The sequence below is a fragment of the Triticum urartu genome, chromosome 6A (genome assembly GCF_056163025.1).
Source record: "Triticum urartu cultivar PI428250 chromosome 6A, HENAU_Tu73, whole genome shotgun sequence".
In the NCBI taxonomy this organism is placed as follows: Eukaryota; Viridiplantae; Streptophyta; class Magnoliopsida; order Poales; family Poaceae; genus Triticum; species Triticum urartu.
In genome coordinates this window covers 193,795,416-193,800,973 of record NC_141878.1, presented here as the reverse complement: position 1 = coordinate 193,800,973, position 5,558 = coordinate 193,795,416, and the positions used below count along the sequence as shown (strand labels likewise).

The following is a 5,558-nucleotide window of genomic DNA, read 5'->3' as shown; positions in this document are numbered from 1 at the left end:
AGAGCTTGTGAAGATAATGGGAAAAATCGATGTGCTCTGTTGGATGATTGTCTCTTTATTTGCAGTGTATGTAGCACTCGTGATGTATTCAGTGGCTATGACATGAGCACTTTGCTGAAACTAGTAATGAATGAAACCTGTGTAGCAGGCTGGGCGTAGTGTTGTGAACATCTAATGATTTATATTAACGGAAATCGGGGGGTATCCCCTTTTGCTCATAAATAAATAAATAGAAGAGGCCCTTTTGGTAATAAATAAATAAATTAGCAGACGCCCTGTCGGGTCAGCTTTGTTCCCATTCGAAGACATCGAGCAAATTGCAGTCCAACAGCAAACTATGTCATCAACTTCAAGTTTCACAGCCAAATATGAGTACAACTAAACAACAATGTCATCATGTTTTACTCGTCATACAATCACCAAACACAAATGAACATACATAACAAGTGATGTTCTCACAGCAAAATACTAAACAACACGTTTATCAGGTTTCAGTAGTCATAGCAAACACAATTTCACATAGTAGATAAAAAAACCTCTTCTGACAGGCAAATACGACAAAAGAAATCTAATCATCATCCGCAGCAGCAGCGTCAACATCTTCGCCATGTGTATCAGTCTGAATCGTAATTCCCCACAATGTCTTCTTCTTCTTCATTCTCAATGTCCTCGAACATTAGCTTCTTCTTGATCAACTCTTGTATGTCCACAGCACGACAGGCAATCTTTTCGCCAGCATCATTGACGTGATGGTTCTCAAAGGTATTAGGAACATCTGTGGAATCTTGTACATCAGGAGCGGTGTAAGCATCATCTTGTTGTGCAACTTCATTAAATGAATTCCTCTGCTCAAACCTTTGCAATACTCTCCAGTGATTGCTACGTGCAAATGTGTCTTCCAAGAAAAATATCTGTGTTGCTTGATTTGCCAAAATAAAAGGCTCGTTGGTCTGGTACGCCGCCTTGACATTGATGGATTTGAAATAATCATCAACTCTGGGTTTTGTGATCCTGGAAAACAGGTTATACCAACGACAGCACAATAGAACCACACACCGATGATCCTCGAAACTAGAGATATATTGCAACTGAATAATGTCTGTTATGTTAGCATACGTTTTAGTTGTCACTCTTCCATACGTATCCGTGCTCATGATGGCACTGTTTTGTGTCTTCCTGCCTTCATCATGTGCAAGCGTGTTGTAGCGCACATCTCCAACAACGCAAGATTCATATTGTCTTACCCGAGTATCAGGACCCATTGCTAGTGCGTAAAGGGCATCATCAACTGCCTGCCCATCCTCCCGCATCTTTTTAACCTATGTTTATAAAATAGACAAGCTGATCATCTTATGTACTCAATCTATACCTAATATTAAAGTACAGAGCCTTTCCTGGTTCTCCATAAGTCACCTATTTATATCCATTGATTTTGTGTAAATCAGAAAGATTCATGGTTGAGATTTAATGGGTCTACGATAACTGTTCACACCAAAATAGGGACCAATCAATTTTCTACGGTAAAATTTTCTAGACTATTGGTACGCTAGCACACACGCTAAGCTGGCTTGGGTGATGTAGTTGTGTGTTGATGGGCTTTCATGGAATGCCAGCCATGCGTGAGCTTTTATCTATGTGTTTGTTTTCTAGAAAAAAAATCTATGTGTTCATCCCTTGTTTCTTCTGTTCATCATTTGTTTTATGACAAGCGGATCCTAACACGTCCGTAGGAGTTCGTACGCAACATCTCCACGTGTCTTAAATACCTCTTCCAAATCAAAACAATGTCCTGGTAATCATCCATAGCGACATGCGGATTGGATGCAATGGCGTTAAAGTGGGTCGTCCGGTACACGGCCGTGCCGACATCGGCGCCATCATATCGCCGTCTTCCATCCACGCGATGGATACCGCCACCTTTTGTGGAGAAAATTGATAATATGACACACTTTTCCTGGCATTTTGATCTGATGACACACCTTTCTTTTAGTTTGATTAGATGACCCAGATTTGATTGATAGCTGGATTAAATGACACAACTTGAGTTTTTCTCTCCTTTTCTAGGTATGGGCCCCCACGTCATATTTTTGTAGGACAATTTTGCCCCTGGTCGTTTCACCTGCCTGGCTCGATCCCTTGTTCGATCGATCGTTCCTGATAGAGAACACGCCTCGATCAGCACATGCCAGGCTCCATGCATGCACACGTACATATGGTAGCTCTACGCATGGAGCGTGGTGATCCCGCTGCATGCTTCCCGGTGCCTTAACTCGCCATGGATCCTTCCCGCCGGCGTGCCACCACCTCGTTGTCTCCTTCCCGTCGCCGGCACGGCCGCGTCGCCAGAGCGTGCCATCGCTAGTAGCTTGTAGGTATTCGATGTTCTTGTATGAGTAGCTTTTGTAGAATGTACGTCTTCTTGCTAGCTTATTGCTGTTGGCTGGAGCCTGCTGTAGCTGCTCACTGTTGTTTTTTGAAGCATGAAATTATGTACAGTTTTATTAAATAAAATTGACACCATTTTCACCAAATTTTGACATGATCTCTCTTTATTTTGTACCATTTTCACATGACACAAGAATATATATGTGAATCCACAAAATCAGCAGAATAAGGTGCATATGTACCCATAGACTTGACAATCCATAATTTATAGGTATGAATTTTATATTTGAAGCAGAAAGTGAGTCATGTCTGACAAGTTGCTTTCAAAAGCATAAAGTGAGTCATCATCTCACTACACACGAAAATATCAAAGAAGACAGGGCAAGAATTCAATCCCGAAAGCATCTACTTCGTGAACACGTGGCATCAATTTCATGAAAATCACAACACGCACGACAAATCATAACATGACATGCTACATTGTTTTTCTCTTCCTCGGCGTGATCTTCTTTGCGGCCTTCACAACAACCTTTGTTGGAGTCGAGGGAGTCCTTGTTTCCATAGAAAGTTTCCTACATAATGCATCGATTCCTTGAATTAAAGAACAGACAAATGTTACACACAATTGAAGAAAAACTTCAGGTTTTTTTACCTCTTTGTGATTGGGCCAGGGATGCCTTGTAGGATAGCCAATGAAGATGTCCCTCCAAGAGGGCTACCAAGAGATGATTGACTACATAAACAAGCCTTGTTTAAGATAGAAACATAACACATTTGTAGTGATATTGAAGAACATCAGAAAAAAATACCTCCTTGTCATTGGACCAGGGCTGCGTTGTGGGATAGCCAATGAAGATGTCCCTCCAAGAGGGCTACCAAGAGATGATTGGCTATAGAATAATGCATTGTTTAAGATAATAACCTAACACATTTATACAGGTATTTAACAAATTGCAAAAAAATACCTCCTTGTCATTGGACCAGGGCTGCGTTGTGGAATAGCGAATGAAGATTCCCCTCCAAGAGGGCTTCCAAGAGATGATTGGCTACAGAAAACATAACACATAAGACATTTGTACATATATTGAAGAAAATGCAAAAAAATACCTCCTTGTCATTGGACCAGGGCTGCGTTGTGGAATAGTCAATGAAGATGTCACTTGAAGAGTGCTTCCAAGAGATGTTTGACTACACATAAGACATTGCTCAAGAGAAAAACATGCCACGGTTGTAGAGATATTTAAGAGAAGGAAAACATTACCTCCTCGTCCTAGGTCGAGGGCTAGCTTGTAGGAGAGCATCTCCAGGGATTGTACATTCGACATTAACTTCAGTGTTTGGTTTTATGTTCCTAGGTTTTGGTTTCCTAACAACAAAATCAACGAGTTTTACAAGCAAATAATATAACATAAAATATGAGTTGAGTAAATGTGAATCAATAGACATTACCTTTTCTTCACCCCATTAGTTGGGCAACGAGCTTGCCTATGTCCCAATTCATGACACTTCTTGCACCTATTTTGGCTTCCTAATTGACCCTTTGGTGGTGGTTTCTTTTTATAATTTCCTCCTCCCTTTTCAAGGCAACTTTTCAATCTAAACTTCCTTTTTCTTCCTTTTGAACTTTTGGGGAGCGGTGCATGCAATACAAAGTCTAGTTCAACATTAGGCCACTGTGATCTATCTGTGAGGGGCTCAACGACCCCCCCTATAAGCTGACCTAAACCTTTGTACAGAGTAGTACTCATGGAGATAATTTTCCATCTTCACGTTCCTTTTTCCAATCAAGAAAACAAGTGCATGTTCACAAGGTTTACTTGTGTGCTGCCACTCTAGGCACGTGCACTCACTTTGCTCTATGTTAACCACAAGCCTCAGATTGTCTTTATTGATGTCCCTGACCTCACCTTTCCAGTTACTTGCTCTAGTTACTTTCAAGTGCCCAAGCCCTCTTGTTCTATTATTCACTTGTTGTACAACTGCTGGCAACATTTCTCCATGTAGCTTTTCCCCAATCTTTCTTCTTTTTTCAATTAATTTCATTATCTTTCCATTAAGTATGTCAGCTAGCCCATCTACAGGAAGATCTTTGATTCCTCTTATCCAATTATTGAAGGACTCAGCAAGGTTGTTATGAATGTAATCGCACTTGATTTCGGTGTCAAAACTAGACCTCATCCACTTAAAGTTGTGGTAATCATGTAAGTACTTACCAATAGTTGGACTTGATTCTAGAACCTTAGAGAAGTGATACTCAAACACTGAAGGTCTATATGTCTTTCCAGCAGCCCACATACGACCAATTATGTCACCGCGGTATCTTTTGGAAACATTCTGCATCAAATGCCTAAAACACTCCCTTTGTTCTGCTTGAGGGAAAACTTTCTTAACTGCATTTTCTAAACCTTTACATGCATCGGTACTTATAGCAAGCTTTGGAATTGGCCCTAGTGCTCTATGCAACTGTGTCATGAACCATGTCCAATTATCGTCATCCTCAACCTCGATAAAACCAAATGCAAGAGGAAACATCCAATTATGTCCATCTAAAGCGGTACATGTAGCTAAATGACCATTCCACTTCCCATTCAATGCAGTTGAGTCTATGCTAAGAAAAGGCCTACATCCAGCATGGAACCCATCGACACAAGGCTTAAGTGCCATAAAGAATCTATGAAAGTAAACATTACCGTCCTTTAGTTTAGTGTCGACCTCAACAATGGTTCCAGGAGATCTCAGTTCTATCTCTGCTTTGAAATTGAATAGGTACCGGAAGCTACTACCCCACGAACCATATATCTCATCCTTTGCTCTCTGCATCCCCTTCCATACAGTGTCATAGCTAGTGGTTACATTCCAATCTTCCTCCATACATATATTTGGAGTTTTCCTCAATATTTTCTTAGACCTTTCTTGAACCCAATCCTGTGAGGCCATTGCCGAAGTTATCCTGCTACTTGAAACACATGTGTGTGATGGCCCTATTTGGTTAACCTGCATACATGACAAAGTTGTTAGTACCTACAATAATAGGATGCTACCATAATAGAACATAACAGAAAAAACGAAGTTATTTAAGCTATGTTAGTACCCTGGTCTTTGTCTTATCAGCCATCAAACGACATGTTATTTTCCATGGACAATCCTCAGCCATACAATGTGCCATCCACCTA

The 5,558-nt window shown here is 40.7% G+C and overlaps 1 pseudogene; it reads right to left on the bottom strand.

The window, feature by feature from the left end:
* Positions 1-3,830: 3,830 nt before the first annotated feature.
* LOC147964715 (uncharacterized) lies at positions 3,831-5,322 on the bottom strand (annotated as a pseudogene).
* Between the last annotated feature and the right edge of the window lie 236 nt (positions 5,323-5,558).